Raw genomic sequence first — 22,187 nt, 5'->3', positions numbered from 1 at the left:
TGTGGCAGATTTAAGGCAGTGCCATTTAGTGAGTAAAATACGCAACATTTTACAAAACCAGCACAATCAATGAGATTTCTAAAATCTCACGAACACACTGGGTTTCTTTTTCCTACGCATATTGTGAACCCTGCAGTGTTTTTGCTATGATGCGGTGTCAATTCATTCAGCGTTTATGCAGCGCTTTTTACCCATTCGAATGGATAAAAAAATGCAAGTTAAAGTGCGGCAAAAAAGTGTGACTTGTACTGAGCGATTTTCCTGCCAACACTGGGTTTTTGTTTGTTTTTTTTGTGCAAGAAAAAGAAAAAAACGGCACTAAAACGCAATGTGTGAACATACGCCGCACTAGGACATCCTATGACCATCTTTCTGGTTGGTCCTTAACCCCTTTACCCCCAAGGGTGGTTTGCACGTTAATGACCAGGCCAATTTTTACAATTCTGACCACTGTCCCTTTATGAGGTTATAACTCTGGAACGCTTCAACGGATCCCAGTGATTCTGACATGTTTTCTCGGGACATATTGTACTTCATGATAGTGGTAACATTTCTTTGATAGTAGCTGCGTTTGTGAAAAAAACGGAAATCTGGCGAAAATTATGAAAATTTCGCAATTTTCCAACTTTGAATTTTTATGCAATTAAATCACAGAGATATGTCACACAAAATACTTAATAAGTAACATTTCCCACATGTTTACTTTACATCAGCACAATTTTGGAACCAAAATTATTTTTTGTTAGGGAGTTATAAGGGTTAAAAGTTGACCAGCAATTTCTCATTTTTACAACACCATTTTATTTTAGGGACCACATCTCATTTGAAGTCATTTTGAGGGGTCTATATGATAGAAAATACCCAAGTGTGACACCATTCTAAAAACTGCACCCCTCAAGGTGCTCAAAACGATATTCAAGAAGTTTATTAACCCTTCTGGTGCTTCACATGAATTTTTGGAATGTTTAAATAAAAATGAACATTTAACTTTTTTTCACAAAAAAATTACTTCAGCTCCAATTTGTTTTATTTTACCAAGGGTAACAGGAGAAAATGGACCCCAAAACTTGTTGCACAATTTGTCCTGAGTACACAGATACCCCATATGTGGGGGTAAACCACTGTTTGGGTGCATGACAGAGCTCGGAAGCGAAGGAGCGCCATTTGACTTTTCAATGCAAAATTGACTGGAATCGAGATGGGACACCATGTTGCATTTGGAGAGCCTCTGATGTGCCTAAACATTGAAACCCCCCACAAGTGACACCATTTTGGAAAGTACACCCCCTAAGGAACTTATCTAGAGGTGTGGTGAGCACTTTGACCCACCAAGTGCTTCACAGAAGTTTATAATGCAGAACCGTAAAAATAAAAAATCATATTTTTTCACAAAAATTATCTTTTCGCCCCCAATTCTTTATTTTCCCAATGGTAAGAGAAGAAATTGGACCCCAAAAGTTGTTGTACAATTTGTCCTGAGTACGCTGATACCCCATATGTGGGGGTAAACCACTGTTTGGGCGAATGGCAGAGCTCGGAAGGGAAGGAGCGCCGTTTGACTTTTCAATGCAAAATTGACAGGAATTGAGATGGGACACCATGTTGCGTTTGGAGAGCCACTGATGTGCCTAGACATTGAAACCCCTCAATTATAACTGAAACCCTAATCCAAACACACCCCTAACCCTAATCCCCAACAGTAACCCTAACCACACCTCTAACCCTAACACACCCCTAACCCTAATCCAAACTGTAAATGTAATCTAAACCCTAACCGTAACTTTAGCCCCAACCCTAACCCTAACTTTAGCCCCAACCCTAACCCCAACCCTAGCCCTAACCCTAACGGGAAAATGGAAATAAATACATTTTTTTATTTTTTCCCTAACTAAGGGGGTGATGAAGGGGGGTTTGATTTTGGGGGAGGCGTTTATACCGTTCCGCGTTTTGTAAAATTGATAAAGCAGTTTTATTCTTCGGGTCAGTACAATTACAGCGATACCTCATTCATATCATTTTTTTATGTTTTGGCGCTTTTATACGATAAAAACTATTTTATAGAAAAAACGGTAATTAATCTTACCGATAATTGTATTTCCAGGAATCCATCCTGACAGCACCATGGAGGACGTCCTTCTTATTCGCAGTGGGACAGGAAACACGAGAGTTTAAAAGGACCCTCCCCCTTCCACCCTTCAGTGATTTTCCAAAGTAACACATCTGGATGGATGCAAACAGAAAATTTATTTTGAACACAACAAGATTAACACCAATGTTACTTCACATAAGTACAACACATATTTACATTAGGGAGGGAACTATCCGTGCTGTCAGGATGGATTCCTGGAAATACAATCATCGGTAAGATTAATTACCGTTTTCCAGGTCACCACCTGACAGCACCATGGAGAAGTACCAAAGGAGACTTCCTAGTTCTAGGGTGGGACTACCGCTTGAAGCACCTTCCTGCCAAAAGCTAACTGAGACGAGACCACGTCTAATTTGTAGTGTTTCGAAAAGGTGCTAATATTAGACCAAGATGCCGCTTTACAAATCTGATCTACTGAGGCCCCCCCTTTTTCGGCCCAAGACGCGGCCATAGCCCTGGATGAATGAGCTTTAAGGCTATCTGGAGGATCTTTTCCCTGTGCCTGACAGTAATAGTGGATCTAATCCACCTGGCAATAGTGGATTTTGATGCCTTTTTTCCCCTATTAGGACCCCCGTACAGGACAAAGATTACTATCCTGCCTCCAGGCCCTAGTCATATCCAAGTATTTCAACACCGTCTCCCTAACATCTAAGTTATGGAAGAAAGCTTCTTTTTGATTTTTAGGAAACTGACAAAAGGACGGAAGAACAACCTCTTGGTTAATATTTGACACTGAGGCTACCTTGGGAAGAAAACCTGGGTCAAGCCTCAAGACCAACCTATCATCAAATATCTGCAGATAAGGGTTCTGGATGGATAGGGCCTGAAGTTCCCCCAATCTTTTGGCTGATGTAATGGCCACTAAAAAGACTGCTTTTAGGGAAAGATTAGCAATATTTATATCCCTCTCTATATCAAAGGGCTCTTTGCATAATACATTAAGGACTAAATTAAGGTCCCAGGGAGGAACAGACTTCCTGATTAGAGGTTTCAGCCTTGAGACCGCTCTAGAGAACCGAGCGATGCAAGGGTGGGCAGCAAGGGAAGAGTCATAAAATACACTGAGGGCTGCAATTTGAACCCTCAAAGTACTCAGTTTGAGCCCCTTCTTGAACCCCTGTTGTAGGAAATCAAGAATCCTGGGTATGTTAGGGTGATCAACATCAATTGTTGTGTCTCCACAAAAACTGCAGAATTTCTTCCAGGTTCTGAGGTATATTGCTGAAGTCACCGGCTTCCTACTTGCTTGTAGAATAGAAATCACTCCTTCTGAAAGGCCTCTTGCCCTCAGGATTTGCCGTTCAGGATCCAAGCTGTTAACCGCAGCTTCTCTGGGTTCTGATGGAGGATCGGACCCTGAGAAAGTAAATCCCCCCTGACTGGAAGATGGTAAGGACTGTCCACTGCCAGCTTCTTTAGAAGGGGGAACCAGCTCCTTCCGGCCCAGAAAGGGACCACCAGGATCACCCGAGCTCTGACCTCGCAAATTTTCCTGAGTACCCTTGGTACTAATGCCAGAGGGGGAAAGCGTATAGCAGACCCGAGCTCCACGACTGAGAAAGGGCATCTACCCCTGCTGGATTCTCCTGAGGATTTAGTGAGAAAAAGGTTCTTATTTTTGCATTCCTTCTGGTTGCGAATAGATCCACGGTCGGGGTTCCCCAGCGTTGACACAGGGTATCGAAAATTCTACTGTTCAGTTCCCACTCTATGGGCGATAGTTTTTCTCTGCTCAGAAAATCTGCAACCTGGTTCTTTGAGCCTTCCAAGTGAACTGCTGAAATCGAAAGTACCGATCTTTCTGCCCATTCGAAGATCTGATCCGCCAGATGTTGTAGCTTCGGATGCCTTGGGCCCCCTTGATGGCGAAGGAAAGCTACCGCCGTCGTGTTGTCCGATAAGATCTTTAAATGTCTGTTTTTTAGTAGGGTCCGGGCTGAACACAAAACCTTCCAAACCGCCTGTAGCTCTCTGTGGTTTGAGGAATTGTTGCTCTCTTCCGAATTCCATTGTCCCTGGTAGTACCTTCCGAGTACCTGGCCGCCCCAACCTTGTTGACTTGCGTCCGTGGTTACCGTGACTGCCGGGGTCTGGATCCATGGGACCCCCACCTGAAGGTTCTCTGACACCGTCCACCATTGCAGGGATTTCCTGACTCGATAGGAAAGGACAAACTGTCTGTCCAACGAAGACTGTCTTCTGTCCCACGTTATTAGAACTGCTCTTTGTAATTGACGGGAATGGAATTGGCTCCAGCTGACGCATGGGATACAAGCTGTCATCAGGCCTAGGATTTTCATTGCATCTCTTATTGTCACCCGAGTTCTTGCAAACTGTCGAACCTTCTTTATCAGGTCTGACCGCCTTCTGTCTGGAAGAAAAGACTTCCTGATCTTCGAGTCTAGTATTACGCCTAGAAACTGTGTTCTTGATCTTGGGGTTTCTGCAGTGTGGAGATCACCAACTGAGAATCGATCTTGAGTTGGCTCACTGAGTCTGCCACTAACAGGAAATCGTCTAGATATGGTACTATAATGATATCTCGCTTCCTTAGGTAAGATACGATCTCTATGATGAGTTTTGTAAAAACTCTTGGAGCCGATGCCAGTCCAAATGGAAGGCAACGGAATTGATAGTGGAAGACTGAACCCTCTTTCTCTATCGCGAATCTTAGGTACTTTTGATGTTGATAAAAAATTGGAACGTGATAATACGCACTTTTTAGATCCAAAGTGCACATTACCACGTCCTTCCCTAATAGGGGAATTGTGGAGCGAATGGACTCCATCTTGAATTTCTTGTATGACAGCCATCTGTTTAGCTGCTTGAGGTTTATGATGGTTCGGGATTCTCCTGACGGTTTTATTATAGAGAAAAGACCCGAGTAGTGACCTGTTCCCATTTGGTGAGGAGGTACGGGAGATATTGCCTCCATCCGGAGGAGATCCTGAATGTCTGACCACATTGGTGAGACTGAAGAGAGACGGGCGTTGGAAATGAAAAAATTTTCTGGGGGACGAGATACGAACTCTATCCTGTACCCCTGAGATATAACCTGAAGGACCCACGGATTTGAGGTAATTTTTTCCCACTCCCCCAGGTAATTCAACAACCGACCCCCTATCCTGGTGGCGTAATTTCCTTCGGAACTCAGACCTAGGATTTGAGGGACCTGGATCCCTATTCCTGTTCCTATTTTCTCCCCCTTTCTGATAACTCCATCTCCCTTGTTTACCTTTAACCCTATAGTCTGATCTCTGACTGTAATAGGGTCTACGAAAGGGCTGGAATTTTTTCTTTTTTTCTTCTGGAAACCCCTTCTTTTCATCAGAAGCTTTCTCCAGAATGTCATCTAATACGGGCCCAAAAACTCGGCCCCCTGAAAAGGGAATGGAACATAGTTTGTTCTTAGAAGGAACATCCCCCGACCAGCTTTTTAACCAAATGGCCCTACGGGCTGCATTAGATAGCGATTGCCCTCTGGCTGTGAACCTGACAGATTCTGCCGTAGCATCTGCAAGAAACCCCGTGGCTCGTTTAAGTAAAGGGATAGCATTGATGATAGTCTCCCTAGAAGTTTTGGCTGACAATTGATCCTTTAAATCGTCAACCCATAGATGCATGGCTCTCGCCACAGATGTCGCCGCAATATTTGTTCGGATCACTGCGGCCGAACTTTCCCAAGCTTTCTTAAGGAGACCATCTGCCTTCCTGTCCATGGGTTCCTTTAAATTCGAGGAGTCCTCGAATGGTATGGCAGTTCTCTTAGATACTTTCGCTAGTGGGATGTCAATTTTAGGTATATCTTCCCAGTCCTTGACCTCCTCATGGTCAAAGGGAAGACGGAGTCTAAAGTCTCTCGGGATCGATATCTTCTTCTCTGCCTCCTCCCACTCTTCCAAAATCATTGAACGAATGTGGGCATTAACCGGAAAGACTTTTGAAGCCTGCGAACGGAGCCCCCCCCCCCCCGAACATCTCATCCTGCACGGAGAGAGAGGTCGAAGGTTCTTCAACCTGCATAGTTTGCCTGACCGCACCCAGCAGTTCGTCAATATCGTTGGAAGAGAATAGATACTTTTTCCCCTTATGAGGAGGGTCTCTACATACTTCCTCCTCTTCCTCTATATCAGATTCGGATGGACTGTCCTCAGATGACGAATCTGACTCTCTCTGCCTCTTCCTAGACCTGGGAGGATCCTGGAACTCAGGCTGGATCGGTTGGGAGGCAGATAGGTTACATATAGAAGCCTGCACTTCTTCTCTAACCATAGCTCTCATGCTTGTTATTAGAGAGGCCTGTTCCTCTCCTACGATACGAGCGGTGCAGGACTCGCAAAGAGGCTTCTGCCATGAGGCATTAAGCTTTGTGGGACATATTGGACATCTTAGTTCTGCCCGTCTTCTTATCCCCAGATGAAGGACGCCCCTGGAATAGATAAAGGGACCACTACTAGTACCTTTAATGGGGCTGTAGGGAGCACACCTCTTAGTGGGGACTCACATGCGTCAGGGAATCCTGCTTCCCCGGGACCTCCACACTGACGGCAGATATAGCACTTGGATCCATTACAGCTGCTGCGGTGCCTAGTGCACGCTATCTAGCACTTACCTTAAATCCTTTTGCTTGTGTCCCAGCACTCCCACAGGAGCGATGAGGAAGACCGCCCCCTTGCTGCCGCCGTGACCCGGAAGTGACGCGGCAGCGGTGAACCGGAAGTTCAATGCCTGTCTACCGCCGAGGAACACATGGAGTCCAGCCCAGCGCTCTGCCGTACCTGCCTCGCACCGGAATGTCTGCGAAGGGATCACCCTGCAGAGAACACGCGCAGGTACGCTGGGGTAGCCTTCTAGGGTCGAGAGCCCCCCCCCCAGGGGGAAGCGACCCCTCACCAGGAGCAGCGCTGCACTGGCGTCGCTGAGGGACCCGATTACTTGGGTGTCGGCGATACAGAGATTAACCCGTGGGAAGGAAGAGGCTGAGCCCCCCCCCGATCCGCACGCTCTGTAGGGACAGCGATCTCTCGTCGTTCCTATCCACAGTGGGACAGGAAAAACACTGAAGGGTGGAAGGGGGAGGGTCCTTTTAAACTCTCGTGTTTCCTGTCCCACTGCGAATAAGAAGGACGTCCTCCATGGTGCTGTCAGGTGGTGACCTGGAAATAATTATTTTTGCATCGCTTTATTCTCAGGACTATAACTTTTTTATTTTTTCGCTGATGATGCTGTATGGCGGCTCGTTTTTTGCGGGACAAGATGACGTTTTCAGCGGTATCATGGTTATTTATATCTGTCTTTTTGATCGCGTGTTATTCCACTTTTTGTTCGGTGGTATGATAAAGCGTTGTTTTTTGCCTCTTTTTTCCTTACGGTGTTTACTGAAGGGGTTAACTAGTGGGCCAGTTTTATAGGTGGGGTCATTACGGACGCGGCGATACTAAATATGTGTACTTTTATTGTTTTTTTATTATTATTTAGATAAAGAAATGTATTTATGGGTATAATATTTTTTTTTTCATTATTTAGGAATATTTTTTTTTATTTATTTATTTATTTTTTTACACATTTGGAATTTTTTTTTTTTACTTTTTTACTTTGTCCCAGCAGGGGACATCACAGATCGGTGATCTGACAGTTTGCACAGCACTCTGTCAGATCACCGATCTGACTTACAGCAGTGCAGGCTTCACAGTGCCTGCTCTGAGCAGGCTCTGTGAAGCCACCTCCCTCCCTGCAGGACCCGGATGCTGCGGCCATCTTGGATCCGGGGACTGCAGCGAGGAAGGAGGTAGGAGACCCTCGCAGCAACGCGATCACATCGCGTTGCTGCGGGAGGCTCAGGGAAGCCCGCAGGGAGCCCCCTCCCTGCGCGATGCTTCCCTATACCGCCGGCACATCGCGATCATGTTTGATCGCGGTGTGCCGGGGGTTAATGTGCCGGGGGCGGTCCGTGACCGCTCCTGGCATATAGTGCCAGATGTCAGGCCGCGATCGGCGGCGCTCCCCCGTGAGCGCTGCCGATCACATATGACGTACTATCCCGTCGAGGGTCAGATAGGCCCAGGGCACCTCGACGGGATAGTACATCTAAGGTCAGAAAGGGGTTAAAAAAAAAAAAAAAGATTGGCCCTAACATTTAACTCTTCATCGTTACTTTACTACTGAAGATCGGCCTAGAAATCAGACATGTCAGATTACTTTTTTTGCATTCACAATAGCGGAGTTTTAATAATTGATTCTGTCATGTTTATGGCCTCAGTGAAAATGGAGCTTTAAGTAATACAATACAGCAACTAGCAGCATCATACAGGGACTCCCACTAACACCAAGGCCTTAAAAGGTTGACCTCTTTCCCTCCCTTGACTGTAAATCAATGCAGACAAAGCCTCCTTCTGCAAAGAGGAAACCGCATGTATAGACACATCTTGTGTCGTTCAGAAGCCCTGGCCTCCTGATTCCCTGTTAGGAAGGTATTTCATAAGCTTCACACTCTGACCTCCCTCCCCCTAATTATTAAATGCTGCCTTTCTCTAAAAAGGAGACACCATTTTACCTCGCAGGCCACATACCTCACAAAACAGATGCTGCCAGGAGGGGGGGATAGAGATGGATTCAACTACTATTCACACATAGAAGCTCCAAGATGCATCAGAAGGTTTATTACCAAAGTGCAATCAGACAGATGAGTGTTGTCTACGAGATTGCAAGGTGCGCAGCTATTACGGTATGCCTCCTTTACATATCGATCTGCCTTCACAGGATTGGGGGGGGAAGGGGGCAGAATACCTTAAATAAATTATCATTCCCAATTGGAATAATCCTGCACGACTAACCCACGCCGGGGCTACACAGACACCCGTCACCCAACTCTTTGCAGGTGGCTCACCGAGCTAAGATTTATCTGTGCGGCTACCCCATATACCACGCTTATTTCACGTGAACATGGGATACTAACATGACCTTGAAATCACAGAAAAATCCAGTTGACAAAAGGCAGTCCCATGCAGATCACATGGTCCCACAACTGTCATTCTGTGGAAGGTGACAGTCATGCTGAACTACTATCGCAGCCTGTGTGTAGCTCAGCTATATACTGACTTTCTATAAACAACAATCATCAACTATACACAATGTAGGCAATAAATGCAACCTCACAGGGGCCTCACAGTAATAGTGAGGTTGGAGGTTTAGGCTATGTGCACACGTTCAGGATTTCTAGCAGAAATTACCTGAGAGAAACCTGAAATTTTCTGCATGAAATCTGCATGCGTTTTTTTGCGCGTTTTTTTTTTTGCGGATTTTCCCGGACATTTCCCGATGCATTATATAGTGGGAAATCGGCAAAAAAAAAAACCGCAAAATTAATGAACATGCTGCGATTTTACCGCGATGCGTTTTTTTTCGCGGAAAAAAATGCCTCATGTGCACAAAAATGGCGGAATTCATTCTAAATGATGGGATGCATAATGTATGCTGTTTTTTTGCGGTTTTATAGCGAAAAACTGCAAAAAAAAAAACACGAAAAATCAACAACGTGTGCACACAGCCTAAAGGTTCCCCATCCCTTAATTCCCAAGCCACAGTGATAGGAATCTGGATTAGAAGGACATCGATTCCTCCGCCACTCCATTCAATAATTTTCTATAAGAGCAGCAACACTGAAGGGACCAGGCAATCTTACATCATCTTCACCATAGATAGTTGATAGAGGTTTTTTTGTAGGAAACACCTTTAATATAGTATAGTTGCAGTATTCATATTAAAATGTAGAATCCCTGCAAAACTAGTGACCCTCCTTTTAGAGAGGCTAAATATAATCAAATTTTTATCAAAAGTTCAAGAAGCAGCTGCCATCGTTACAGAGAATTACGGTATGTTTAGAAATCTTGGCATCTTTATTCACTACTCACATCTACTGTATAACTGTCTATGGGTCACTTCCGTCTTTCTGTCACGGATATTCATTGGTCGCGGCCTCTGTCTGTCTTGGAAATCCAAGTCGCTGATTTTGCCACGACCAATCAGCAACGGGCACAGTCCGGAAGAAAATGCCCGTTCTTTACTCCCCACAGTCAGTGCCCGGCGCCCGCATACTCCCCTCCAGTTACCGCTCACACAGGGTTAATGCCGGCGGTAATGGAGGGCGTTATGCCGCGGGTAACGCACTCCGTAACCGCAGCAATTAACCCTGTGTCTCCCCAACTTTTTACTATTGATGCTCCGTATGCGGCATCAATAGTAAAAAGATCTAATGTTAAAAATAATTTAAAAAAAACATAAAACCTGCTATTCTCACCCTCCGTCGTCCGACGATGCGCTCGTGCTGGCCACCATCTTCCGTTCCCGGCGATGCATTGCGAAATTACCCAGAAGACTTAGCGGTCTCGCGAGACCACTAAGTCATCTGGGTAATTTCACAATGCATCGCCGGAAACGGAAGATGGCAGCAGCCGCGCACGTATCGCCGGAGCTTCGGTGGATCCCGGCGGGTGAGTATATAACTTTTTTATTTTAAATTATTTTTTTTTTTTTACAGGGATATGATGCCCACACTGCTGTATACTACGTGGGCTGTGTTAGATACCGCGTGGCTGCTATATACTACATAGCCCACGTAGTATATAACACTGCCTATGTGCTATACTACGTGGCTGCTATATACTGCGTGGGCTGTGCTATATATTACGTGGCCAGTGTTATATACTGCGTGGCCTGTGTTATATACTACGTCGCCTGTGTTATATACTACGTGGCTGCTATATACTGCGTGGGCTCTGTTATATAGTAAATCCAACAGAAAATAGATACTCCAGCTCCGATAAAAACTTGAAATCTTTAATAATCCAAATGGTTAAAATAGACAATCCTTACATGTGGTGGACCAGACAGGTGTTTGTAATAGATAAGGCTACGCATTTCGACCTGAATCGGTCTTACTCATGCCTGTCTGTTATATACTGCGTGGCCTGTATTAACGCATCATGTATTCTACAATATGCATGTATATAGCAGCCACATAGTATATAGCACAGGCCACGTAGTATTTGTCTGCTATATACACTATATGGCTCCTATATACTACGTGGCCTGTGCTATATACTATGTGGCTGCTATATACATACATAAATACATATTCTAGAATACCCGATGCATTAGAATCGGGCCACCATCTAGTGCTGACATAAGTTTCTTCCTCATCCGAGAGCAGCATAATGTAGGTAGAGAGACCCTGATTCCAGTGATGTATCACTTAGTTTACTGGGTGATACAGTTGTATCAGTTGCAATCCGTCAAATTTTGAAAAACACGGATCCGGCGACTGATGCCGCCGGCTCCGTTTTTTTGTCATAGACTTGTATTAACGACGGATGGCCTCACGTTTCATCTGTTGTTCGCCAGATCCGTCGAAAATAGTTTGTCCGGCAGCCGCAGACAACGGACAAAGTAATGTTTTTGTCTCCGTTGAAAAAAAAACGGACAGTGAAGGATCCGTCGCTGTTTGCTAGAATGGAAGCCTATGGGCGCCGGATCCGCCAAATGACAGTCCCCCTAGTCGGATCCGTCGCATCAGTTTTTCACAAACTGCGACGGATCAGTCGAGCCAATGGGTTGTGACTAATGGCAAAAAACCGATGTGTGAAAGGGGCCTAACTCAGCCCACACCCCTGATTAGCAGCTCTGAACATTGTATATTGATAGCAACCTGCTTATCAGTACTAGGATTGGATGTGGACCAGAATGCAGGGGGGAACCAGTCTGGGCACTGAATCTCCTGTGTGCTATTGTTTCAATGTATTGAAACAATAGCACACAGCCTAATAAGTGACACATCCCTGAAATCTGTGTGTCAGATCCTGTCTCATGCCGCTATCAGATTCCATAGCAAAACCCTGCTGACATTCCCTTTAATTAGGTTGGTTTCTTTGGTGGTCCCTACTATGACCGCAATACACAGACTGGCCAAGGGTTTCCTGACACGAACTCGACAGCCTCATACTAGGAGGGATTAATAATATTGAAACATTGTCTGTCTGTTGATACATATAAAAAAAAAATGGTTCCTTCTGAAAAGTCAGTATCTCAATAATCAAACCACGGCATCTGCTCCTTCTAGCACATCAATATTTATAGAAGAGTTTTTCCAACATCCTTGGCTATTCTATAAAAACCTCTGACATATAATTCAACAATCAAAAAAAAAAAAAAAAAATGTTACGCAAATTAAACTAGGGAACCCCTGCCATACCCTCAGCTGTACTTCAGGTGTGTAAGGATTCCAGAGTTCATTTGCTATGTTTCCCAGGTGGCTATGAGCATGCACAAAACCAACTGCAAAGGCTACGCTGGAGGGGAGCTGTGATGGGCAGTACCAGGCCACCAGTTAGGCTATGAGCACACGTCAGGATTTCTTGCAGAAATTTCCTGACAAAAACCGGACATTTCTGCCAGAAATCCGCATGCGTTTTTTGCACGGTTTTTCCCAATGCATTAAATAGCGGGAAAAACGCGGAAAATCCGCAAAATTTATTAACATGCTGCTTTTTTTTACCACGATGCTTTTTTTAGCGGAAAAAAAACGCACAAAAATTGCAGAATGCATTCTAAATGATAGGATGCATATGTATGCTTTATGCGTTTTTATCACGAAAAAACGCGAAGATTCCTGAACTTGTGCACATACCCTAATTAGGAAATCCATACATTAGTATGTTTAGTTTTTGGGGACACTAGTACGGGTTATAGAGCATTAGCCGGCAGCTCCATAAACTCCCTTAAAGCTTTTATTGCAAATCAACTCCGTTTAGATGATGCACATGACATAACATTTCCATGGGTAAAATACACCATTTATAGAGAGCTGAGTAAAGTTATCTTCTAGATCATCAAGAAACTGTGGGCAAGAACCAAAGAGCCCAAAACACAAATATAGAATGCTCAACTCCACTTTTTTTATGCAATTAAGTAGTAAATCTTTTTAAATTGAACAAGACATATATTAGTGATTGCTGTCCATAGCAAACAGACTCCATTTCTTTAAATTGAAGGAACAACTTAATTATAACTTTTTTCAGAGTCATGTATCAATAAAAGTAAAAATTTCTTAGATACCACTCCAACCAATAATTCCTCAAGATGATCCCCTGGAGGTATACGCTAGGTTCAATTAGGTTTTCTTTCAAGCAGATCTACTCTAAAAAACAGACATATAAAAATGCTTCAAATACTCTGAACAATATTTATTTGAATGGAAAATCCATATTGTTGCTCAGAGAGTTTTTTTCCAATGAGGTTTTGAAGACCTTGCTGAGAGAAAAACAAAGAAAAATTAGTGATGTCTCTTGTTTGAGGTGGATTCCTTGTGACTCCACATTCACAGTAAAGGTACCGTCACATTAAGCGACGCTGCAGCGTCGCTGTTTGGTCGCTGGAGAGCTGTCACAGACAGCTCTCCAGCGACCAACGATCCCGAAGTCCCCAGTAACCAGGGTAAACATCAGGTTACTAAGCGCAGGGCCAAGCTTAGTAACCCGATGTTTACCCTGGTTACCATTGTAAATGTAAAAAAAAAAAACACTACATACTTACATTCCGGTGTCTGGTCACGTCCCTCGCCTTCAGCTTCCGGCACCGACTGAGCGCCAGCCGTAAAGCACAGCGGTGACGTCACTGCTCTGTTTTACAGCCGGCCGGCGCTCACAGTCAGTGCGGGAAGCTGACGGCGAGGGGACAGACACCGGAATGTAAGTATGTACTGTTTGTTTTTTACTTTTACGCTGGTAACCAGGGTAAACATTGGGTTACTAAGCGCGGCCCTGCGCTTAGTAACCCGATGTTTACCCTGGTTACCAGGGGACTTCGGCATCGTTGGTCGCTGGAGAGCTGTCTGTGTGACAGCTCTCCAGCGACCACACAGCGACGAAACAGCGATCGGCATCATTGCCTATATCGCTGCAGCGTCGCTTAATGTGACGGCACCTTTACACACAGTTTCACTGCTATCGGCAGCACAGCTCTCTTTACATGGGACAATGTGCCACCTACCAATAATGATTTTAATAACCACATGAAAGTTGCCAACAATTGACAAGAAAGCATTCCCTCGTGTGACTGGTGAAAGCGTTTACACGGACCAAGGGTTGGGAGCATATATTCATACACACCCATGTTTGCTTGCTCATTGGCCTATGTAAAATGGCCTAAAGCCCCCTTACACATTAGATAGCTGTCAGACGAATGTTGGTTTGGCTAGTACCTATCTCACCATATGTCCAATACATAGGAGCGTTTGCTATGCCAAGCACTCCCTTGTTCTCTAGGAAAAAGCCACTGATAGAGACCTCTGGCTTAGTTAAAGGGAACCTGTCACCCCGTTTTTTGAGATTGAGCTATAAATACTGTTAAATAGGGCCTGCGCTGTGTGTTCTTATAGTGTATGTAGTGTACCCCGATTCCCCATGTATGCTGAGAAATAACTTACCAAAGTCGCCGTTTTCGCCTGTCAATCAGGCTGGTCAGGTCGGGAGGGCGTGGTGACATCGGTGGTTCTTCCTCAGCTTTACGTTGGTGGCGTAGTGGTGAAGACACAGCGCGCGATCTGCGCTGTCATCCCTTTCGTCGGTGGGGGCGGCCATCTTCCTGGGGCCGCGCGTGCGCATATCGAGTGCTCTGCTGCACGGGGCTTCAGGAAAATGGCCGCGGGATGCCGCGCGTGCGCATTAGAGATCACGGCGGCCATTTTCCCAAAGCCGAGTTTGCATCTCGGCTTTGGGAAAATGGCCGCCGCGATCTCTAATGCGCATGCGCGGCATCCCGCGGCCATTTTCCTGAAGCCCCGTGCAGCAGAGCACTCGATATGCGCACGCGCGGCCCCAGGAAGATGGCCGCCCCCACCGATGCAAGGGATTACAGCGCAGATCGCGCGCTGCTTGTTCACCACTACGCCACTACGCCACCAACGTAAAGCTGAGGAAGAACCACCGATGTCACCACGCCCTCCCGACCTGACCAGCCTGATTGACAGGCGAAAACGGCGACTTTGGTAAGTTATTTCTCAGCATACATGGGGAATCGGGGTACACTACATACACTATAGGAACACAGCGCAGGCCCTATTTAACAGTATTTATAGCTCAATCTCAAAAAACGGGGTGACAGGTTCCCTTTAAGAGAGCAAAAGGATTGGCAGTCCAAAGTCAGACATGTCAGAAACTTAACTCCCTTGATAATTATTTGTACACAGACTGTTGGCCAAACCAGTCTATGTTGATGGGTTTGGCGGACGTTAGGTTAATGTGAGTGCCATTTCCAGTTACTGGGTATGTCTAAAGGTACCTTCACACTGAACGATATCGCTAGCGATCCGTGACGTTGCAGCGTCCTGGCTAGCGATATCGTTCAGTTTGACACGCAGCAGCGATCAGGCCCCTGCTGTGATGTCGTTGGTCGCTGCAGAAAGTCCAGAACTTTATTTCGTCGCTGGACTCCCTGCAGACATCACTGAATCAGCGTGTGTGACGCCGATTCAGCGATGTCTTCACTGGTAACCAGGGTAAACATCGGGTTACTAAGCGCAGGGCCACGCTTAGTAACCGGATGTTTACCCTGGTTACCAGCGTAAAAGTAAAAAAAAACAAACACTACATACTTACCTTCCGCTGTCTGTCCCCGGCGCTGTGCTTCTCTGCACTGTGAGCGTCGGCCAGCCGGAAAGCAGAGCACAGCGGTGACGTCACCGCCCTGCTTTCCGGCCGCTGTGCTCACAGTCAGTGCAGGAAAGCACAGCGCCGGGGACAGACAGCGGAAGGTAAGTATGTAGTGTTTGTTTTTTTTACTTTTACGCTGGTAACCAGGGTAAACATCGGGTTACTAAGCGCGGCCCTGCGCTTAGTAACCCGATGTTTACCCTGGTTACCGGCATCGTTGGTCGCTGGAGAGCTGTCTGTGTGACAGCTCTCCAGCGACCAAACAGCGATGCTGCAGCGATCGACATCGTTGTCGGTATCGCTGCAGCGTTGCTGAGTGTGAAGGTACCCTTAGGCCAGGGACACACTTGCGAGTGTGATGCGAGAAACTCGCGCAAGTCTCTCACATCAATACCAGGCACTGCCGCCAGCACTCGGGACAGAGTGTGCGGCTGCATGTATTTCTATGCAGCTGAACGCTCCTGTTTGAACTGCCTGCGGCAGTGCCGGGTATTGATGCGCGAGTTTCTCGCATTGCACTCGCAAGGGTAGGTTTCCATGGTCAGGAAACGCTGCGGATTGGACAATGCGTACAGCCGCAGCGTCCAAATGTTACAGCATAGTGGATGGGATTTTATGAAATCCCATCTCCACTATGTGTTCAAATAAGCAGGTCGCAGAACTGCATATACGCACATGCGGCGCGTCTTTATAGACCATATAGACCATAGACTATATTACACGCTATATCCCACAGTGGACAATGACACCTCTCAGTGTATCTCAGCCAGCTGTGTAGCCCCACATTCCCAGCAGTGTTAACCCCCACTTTACTCCTATGACACATAGTATACACACTATATTATACTGTGGACAATGACACCTCTCAGATTATCTCTGACTCAGGTAGATGTGTAGCCCACTTTCTTAGCAGTTAGCGCCCACTTTCCCTCTATGATACATAGTATATACACAAACTATATTCCGGCCATTCCTATATTACACATTATATCCCACAGTGGACAATGACATCTCTCGGTGTAGCTCATGTATCTTAGCGACACAGGCGGATATGCATCCCCTCTTTCACAGCAGTGTTAGCCCTCACTTTCCCCTATGGCCCATAGCATATACACTATATTGCACAGTGGACAATGACATCTCTCAGTGTATCTCAGTTGCAAGTATCGCAGGCAGCTGTGTAGCCCCACATTCCCAGCAGTGTTAACCTCCACTTTACTCCTACGAAACATAGTATATACACTATATTACACCGTGGACAATGAAACCTCTCTGTGTATCTCAGCCGCAGGTATCGTAAGCAGATATGTAGCCCCCCTTTCCCCCAATGCACAGTAGACAGTGTATACTTATACACTATATTACAACGTGGACAATGACATCTCGGTGTATCTCATCCGCGGATATCGCAGGCAGATATGTAGCCGCCCTTTCCCCCTATGATACATAGTATATACACTACTGGACAATGATATCTTTCGGTGTATCACAGCCATCGCAGGTAGATGTGTAGCCGCTCTTTCCCAGCAGTTAGGCTACGTTCACATTTGCGTTGTGCGGTGCTGCTTCGGCGACGCAACGCACAACGCAAACAAGAACGCATACAAAACGCATCATTTTGTGACGCATGCGTCTTTTTTTGGCATGATTTTGGACGCAAAAAAAATGCAACTTACTGCGTCCTCTGCGCCCTGACGCTTGCGCCAAAAAAGACGCATGCGTCACAACGCATGTCCATGCGCCCCCATGTTAAATATAGGGGCGCATGACGTATGCGTCGCCGCGGCTGCACCCGACGCAGCCCCGCAAAATGCTAATGTGAACGTAGCCTAAGTCCCCACTTTCCCCCTATGATCCATAGTATATACACACTGTATTCCGGCCATTCCTATATTACATATTATATCCCACACTGGACACAATGACATCCCTCGGTGTATCTCAGCCGCAGGTATTACAGGTAGATGCGTAGCCCCTCTTTCCCAGCAGTTAGCCCCCACTGTCCCCCTATGATACATAGTATATACACACTATATTACACCGTGAACAATGACATCTCAGGGTCTATCTCATCCGCAGGTAGATGTGTAGCCCCACTTTCCCCCTATGATCCATAGTATACACACACTGTATTCCGGCCATTCCTATATTACATATTATATCCCACACTGGACACAATGACATCCCTCGGTGTATCTCAGCCGCAGGTATTACAGGTAGATGCGTAGCCCCTCTTTCCCAGCAGTTAGCCCCCACTTTCCCCCTATGATACATAGTATATACACACTATATTACACCGTGAACAATGACATCTCAGGGTCTATCTCATCCGCAGGTAGATGTGTAGCCCCACTTTCCCCCTATGATCCATAGTATACACACACTGTATTCCGGCCATTCCTATATTACACATTATATCCCACACTGGACACAATGACATCCCTGAGCCCGGGGTATTCCCTGGCCGCCCGGTGTGTGGCCCCCGGCACGTAGGCCCTGCTGTCCCCCGGCCCTCCTCGCTTCTTACCTCCTGCCCTCGGTATTTCTGCCCCCAGACCTTGGGGTATCTCCCGCCTCGGGGTCCCCGACGGGGGATGCGGCCTTTCCTGGCGGCCTCACCTTCCTCCTCCGTCGTGTTTCTGCACTCCCGTCACTAGGCCGCAAATCCTCGGGCTTTCCTAGTCGCGGACCCCGGCGCCGCACCTCACTAGTGCGGGGAGTCCGCTCATGGGGGGCGGGGGAGGAAAATTCCAGAAGGCCCCCCCACCCCGGGGACAGGATTGTTTCCCCACCTGGAGAAGGCGATATTTTACGTCACCAAATATTGAAAAAAAAATTGAGTATTTTACGTCAGACAGGGGCGACTGATAAAAGGGGGGTCGGGGGGGGGTGGGGAGAACGTGAGGTGATTTTCTGCCCGAAGGGATCGGATCCGCTCCGGAACCACCCGCCCGACTTAATCCGGATCGGCTCGGTTCGGATTATCGGGGGGTAATGGGTTTAATTAGTGTAAACACGATAGTGAAACCGCTGGATTTCTCGCGAGATCCGGAGCACAAGGCGCGTTCACAGTGGAAAGAAAAACGCGCCAAGACCAAGGCGCCGTGGGCGCGCATCCGACAGGGAAACGCGCACCGCTTCCCGCCCTCCGAGGGGAGGAGAAACTCTGACTAACGATTGGTTAAAACCAGACATGTGGGTAAAGTCCAGATGGCCACGCCTGCAAAGAGAAGCCGACAAAGATGCAATGTGATTAACTGGGAGCTGCCCAGGGGAGGAGTCACAACTACCCCACCTACCGCGTTGTGAGGAAAAAAAGAGCTAGAAGATGATTGGTTTACATGAGTCAGGTTGACTGTTATGAGTCACTTGGAGTCACGTGGTCTTTTAGGGCCCGAATTCGAGGAGGGAATTGCAAAGTAGAGGAGACAACGCCCACTTCTACCAATTCAACCAATGGGCGTGGGGGTAGGTGAAAAGAATTATGGGAAGGCTCTGTTCTGGACAAGTGTGGCTTACCTGACCCAGGTATTGGGTGATTGATCATCCTGTGCTGATCCTGGCAGCTCCGCCTCCTGCAGGACACATGACACTGCACAGCCGAAGGCGCCATATTGGGGACCTGCAACTCTAATATTAAACTTTCTCCCATTTTTATATGGGAGATAAAACCACAGCTCGACCGTGTTTCCCAGGGCAACTCTACAGTGTGCACTGGAGAAAATAGAATACAAAATCATTTTAACCCCTTCATGACCTTGGGATTTTTTGTTTTTCCGTGTTCGTTTTTCGCTCCCCTCCTTCCCTGAGCCATAACTTTTTTATTTTTCCGTCAATATTGCCATGTGAGGGCTTATTTTTTGCGGGACGAGTTGTACTTTTGAACAACATCATTGGTTTTAGCATGTCATGTCCTAGAAAACTGGAAAAAAATTCCCAGTGCGGTGAAATTGCAAAAAAATTGCAATCCCACACTTGTTTTTTGTTTGGCTTTTTTGCTAGGTTCACTAAATGCTAAAACTGATCGGCCATTATGATTCTCCAGGTCATTACGAGTTCCTAGACACCAAATATGTCTAGGTTCTCTTTTATCTAAGTGGTGAAAAAACAATCCAAACTTTGCTAAAAAAAAAAAACGCCATTTTCCGATACCCGTAGCGTCTCCATTTTTCGTGATCTGGGGTCGGGTGAGGGCTTATTTTTTGCACGCCGAGCTGGCGTTTTTAATGATACGTTCTTTTGATCGCCCGTTATTGCATTTTAATGCAATGTCGCGGCGACCAAAAAAACCTTATTCTGGTGTTTCACATTTTTTTCTCGCCATTTAGTGATCAGGTTAAACCTTTTTTTTATTGATAGATCAGGCGATTCTGAACCCGGCGGTACCAAATATGTGTAGGTTTGATTTTTTTTTTTTTATTGATTTATTTTGAAGGGGGTGAAAGGGGGGTGATTTAAACTTTTATTTTTTTCACATTTTTTTTAAACTTTTTTTAACTTTTGCCATGCTTCAATAGCCTCCATGGGAGGCTAGAAGCTGGCACAGCTCGATTGGCTCTGCTACATAGCAGCGATCATTAGATCGCTGCTATGCAGCAGAAATGCAGGCTTGCTATGAGCGCCGACCACAGGGGGGCGCTCACAGCTAGCCAGGATCAGTAACCATAGAGGTCTCAAGGACCTCTATTGTTACCCTTCTGATGCATCGCTGACCCCGATCATGTGACGGGGGTCGGCAGTGCGCTTATTTCCGGCTGGAAGCGCCGGTTAAATGCCGCTGTCAGCGTTTGACAGCGGCATTTAACTAGTTAATAGCGATTTCACCCGCCGCTATTGCGGGCACATGTCAGCTGCTCAAAACAGCTGATATGTTCCGGCTTTGATGCGGGCTCACCGCCGGAGCCCTGCATCAAAGCGGGGGATGTGACCTCGGACGTACTATCCCGTCCGAGGTCAGAAAGGGGTTAAAGTGGGTTGTTCTGATGCCGAGTGTGTATATTATTTTCCAATCTTTTGGCCATAAAACACTTGTCATTAGGCCAAGCGCGCCTGTGGTCACCTTATTACCCCACCGAACAGCAGCACCGGCCTTTGGAGAGCAACAGGCCGCCTCCTTCCTCTGGTGACATCATCTCTAGGGGCATTGCAGAGAGTTGCTGTGAACCGGTTGGCAGAACCCGGTCCATCGGTCATGTCAGTAATCTATGGCTGCTGGACAGGAACCCTGAGAAAGTCGCTTTTTTTTATTAAACGTCCTTCTGCTCAATCTCGAGCCATGGATGAACGCTATGCAGGAAGACCAGTCTTGGGCAAGCCCAGATATGTCCACCAGGGTCTTCTCCAAGCCATTGTGTTGCTGGTCTTCCTTTTCTCCTTGTTCCTTTTTTTTCTCCTGACCATGATGTCCTTCTCCAGTGATTCCTCTCTTGGTATGATGTGTCCAATGTAGGCAAGTCGCAGCTCGGTGATCCTTACTTTGAGTGACATGTTTGGCTTGATTTGTTCCAAAATTGATTGGTTCTTGCCTTCCATGGTGCTGATAACATCCTTCTCCAGCACCACATTTCAAAGGTGTCAGTTCTTCTTCTGTCTTGTTTCTTTATCATAAAAACAACAACCAGTGGGAGATAAACTCACTCTAATGAAACAACATAAGTTTCAGATATTCACAAAAAAACAATATGAACCTACTCAAAGAATGTGAATAAACCAAAAGCATCATAGAAGAAAAATATATATGATTTTATTGAATTTCAATATTAAAAATTGCTCCAATGGCTTTCTGAAGGAGTCACGTACGTTGGAGTCACAGGAGCTACATGTTACTGACCATTGGTAATTATTTATTTTAATCCCTTTCCCTTTATGCTCTTTATACACTTTATCTTTGGACACATTTTTTTTGTCCTGTAAGTCTCTTTTTGCACATTATAAAGATTTTTTTAAAGGGATTTTTTGATATTGAACCATGATTTTTGGTCAGTTTTCTTAATAATGTTTTTCTCTGTACTATGGTATTTTGATGTTGTCTTTTCAGTTTCCCTGCTATTTCATGTTTTTAATATTGTCATTCAATAAAATCATATATATTTTATGCTATGATTTTTTTGGTTTATTCACATTCTTTGAGTAGGTTCATATTGTTTCTTTACCATCCAGGTTTCACATCTGCATGTTGCAGTTCGCAGGCGTCGGGAAAGGTCAGAGAGGCTCAGCGCCTGCGCACTGCAGTACTTTACGCTGCCTTCAACAGGACAAATCAGTACACCTGTGCAGGAACCGCGACAGGAAGCAAAGAAGAGGACGTCATCGCATGAAGATGGGAGGCGCCG

General features: G+C 46.0%; 1 protein-coding gene across 7 annotated transcripts in view; it reads right to left on the bottom strand.

The window, feature by feature from the left end:
* TLK2 (tousled like kinase 2) overlaps window positions 1–18,976 on the bottom strand; it is a 183,600-nt gene extending 164,624 nt beyond the window's left edge. For 4 of the 7 annotated variants that reach the window (XM_069751336.1, XM_069751341.1, XM_069751337.1 and 1 more), the window contains exon 1: window positions 18,383–18,520. The gene's annotated coding sequence lies outside the window, so the exon portion shown is untranslated. Of the gene's footprint in view, window positions 1–18,382 lie in introns of all 7 variants that reach the window. The other 3 variants (XM_069751340.1, XM_069751338.1, XM_069751343.1) reach the window with 3 other exon arrangements.
* Between the last annotated feature and the right edge of the window lie 3,211 nt (window positions 18,977–22,187).

This window comes from Ranitomeya imitator, chromosome 2 (assembly GCF_032444005.1).
Source record: "Ranitomeya imitator isolate aRanImi1 chromosome 2, aRanImi1.pri, whole genome shotgun sequence".
Classification (NCBI taxonomy): Eukaryota; Metazoa; Chordata; class Amphibia; order Anura; family Dendrobatidae; genus Ranitomeya; species Ranitomeya imitator.
Note: the sequence above shows the minus strand (reverse complement) of the source record. Positions and strands in the feature narration are given on the sequence as shown.